Here is a 2,886-nt window from a genome sequence, read left to right as displayed (position 1 = left end):
GGGAGAGAGAGAATGACACAGGCAGGGTCTAAAGTTTAGGGGGATGGAGGGCCAGCGAGCCAGCTACGGGGCAGGGGGAAGGGGGAAAGGCACCCAGAGGGTGACAGAGATAAATGAGGGACTTGAAGGGAGAGGAGGGAGACAGAGAGCAAGAAAGAGAGAGAGAGGGGGGGAGAAAGTGGGTCAGAGATAGAGAATTAGAGACATGGAAACAGGCAGAGTGAGAGGTGAGAGTGACGGGGGAGGAGAGATACAAAGGGTACAGAGGGGGATGGGGGGAGAGATAGAGGGGGATGGGATGGAGAGAGGGAAAGTGTGTGATAGGGAATGAGGGAGATTTAGGGTCAGAGGGGAAAATACAGAGTGGGAGATGGGGTTCACACATGCAGAGGGTGAGAGAAGCGGTGCGGGCATTCGAGGAGGAGGGAGAGAGAGACAGAACGCAGGGACAGAGGGAGGGAGTGGTTTGGAGAGGATGGGTGGAAAGAGAGAAGGAAGGGATTAGAGAGAGGGATGGGGAGGACAGAGAAATGTGGGTCAGCGAGGGAAAGGGTGAGCGAGGAGGAACAGGAGAGAGAAAGATACAGAGATATCCCAGCGGCGAACACAAGGACAGAGTGACTCAAACCGAACTCCTGAGCTCAGTCCCGAAATCCTCCCATTCCCTTGGGGCCGAGTCTGTCTCTCTCCAGCTGAGCTTCTTCGACACAGAGACAAACAACAATATAGTTTGCTGTGCTGCTTGGCACTTTTTAATGAATGTTAATTACATATTGAAGTTATGGATGCAGTCAGTGGAATGGTGCCTTTTCTCTTTGGCCTGTGAGTTGAGAAAAACATTGACATGTTTCCCTGTAACCCCCTGTGGGATAAGGTTGGATAAACCAGCACCACCCTCAGTCTGTTACCACAGCGACAGGCTGCTTCATTGCTGAAACATTGAACTGAAATGAGAAAATCCTGGATGGATTGATGAATGAGTGAATTTGATTGATTGATGAATTTGGGTAAAGGGATATTTCAGCACATTCTTCAGCTGCTGCCTGAACTTAGTCTGGGTCACGGCATAAATCGCGGTGTTTGTGCAGCAACTGAGGAGCTGCAGCATGAAGCCCAATTCCTGCACAAAGTAATCTAAATACAAAGAGGCATACCCCAAATTATACATCCGGAACCATATAGAATACACCATTAAAATTGACCACAACAGGATGAAATTGGCTGAGATCACAAACAGTAAAATGATGGATTTTTTTCGATTTCTCATTTCTGTGTCACACTGACCGTCCCCATTGGTGTGAGCCCGGAGTCTCCTGCGGGCTCGGCTGGTCACTAAAATGTGTCTGACGGTGAAAACATTGAGCAGCAGAATCAGGAGAAATGGGAGAGTCGGGGTTAGAATGTGGTGGAGGAACTCGATTGTGACCCAGGCACGAGAGTCATAAACACCGATTGTTCCAAAACAAAACCAGGGGGTGTTCCTCAGCCAATAGCGAGCTGTGAGCATAAAATACCAGAAAATGTTCTTTAAACAGCTCAGCACAGTCACTGTTCCCAGAACCACAGCCGCCGTTTTCTCACTGCAATGTTTACTTTTCAGCTTCTGGCAACAAATGGCCACAAATCGATCAAAGGTGAAAGTGACGGTGAACCAGACAGAACAGTCAGTGGCTGCATAAAGCAGGACGGCGTGGATATTACACACAGGGATGGACCGCAGGAAATAAAACCGTTCTGGATAAACAATGGGAATGTGTCTCAATATCAGGTCGAGGATAATGACCAGTAGATCCGCCACTGCCATGGCCCCCAGGTAACGTCTGACACATGGAGACAATCCACAGTCTTTATAAAGCAGGATGTAGATCGTCACTACGTTAACTGTGAGGGAGGAAAACAAATAAATTATACATCAGCCTGGAGGCAAAGTTACCAGTTTGATTGCGGACCCAGTGACATTTTCAAATGTATCAATTATTTGTTGAAAAAAAAATGAAGCTGGAATAACAAATAATAAAGTTTCTATTTTTTTTTTGAAAGGAACACAATGTAAAGCACAAGAAACTCTCGCTCCATGAAGGCATTAATGCACATCCATAAGAGCCGATAGTTTCTGGAACATTCTCACAGACTCAATCACTCAAGAGCAGGCGCAGGTCATTTATTTACAGTTCCTAACAAGGAAGATGATGATGTTGCTATCCTGAACGAGTCTCTCCCAGTTCCCTGAAGACAAGCAGAGTTTTGAAATTTTTGTCTTTATGTCTAAATTGTGGTCAATTTTCAGTTGAGAAGAATCAGGAGCACAGGGAAAATGTACTCACTCATTTAACTGCCTGAGGGGTTTTCAAACAGTTTCGCCTTCTCCCTTGAACGGGATTTTTTCCCTCAGGATCTGATCTTTTGTTCAAGTAACTGACATCCAACTGTTCACAAATAATGTCTGTTACAGAATATTCCGAGGAATGTCGGTGACAGAATGTTCCGGGGAATGTTGGTTACAGAATGTGACGGAGTCAAAAAGACCCACATCACAAAGGCCCTTCTGTCCATCAGTTTTGGTGAGACCCACTCAGCCTCGCGGTGGAAATCTCTCCCCAAACTCAACACAACTGGCAAACACAAATTAAAGGCATTGCCAGATCAGCTGAAGTGGTTAGTTATCTCACATTCTCAATCCACCTCACAGAACCAGCCCAGACACCAAAAAACACAGATGAAATATCTGTTCAGCATGGAACACTGTGCAGACCAGGCTAGTGTCCTGCTCAATACAACCCGGCCGTCTGTCCAGAGTGGGACACTGTGCAGGCCTCACCAGTCAAATAGATATCAATCCAACACAGGGAGCTGTGCAGACCACACGAGTGTTTTGGTCTATAAACC

This window comes from Stegostoma tigrinum, unplaced genomic scaffold (assembly GCF_030684315.1).
Source record: "Stegostoma tigrinum isolate sSteTig4 unplaced genomic scaffold, sSteTig4.hap1 scaffold_58, whole genome shotgun sequence".
Taxonomy (NCBI): domain Eukaryota; kingdom Metazoa; phylum Chordata; class Chondrichthyes; order Orectolobiformes; family Stegostomatidae; genus Stegostoma; species Stegostoma tigrinum.
Note: the sequence above shows the minus strand (reverse complement) of the source record.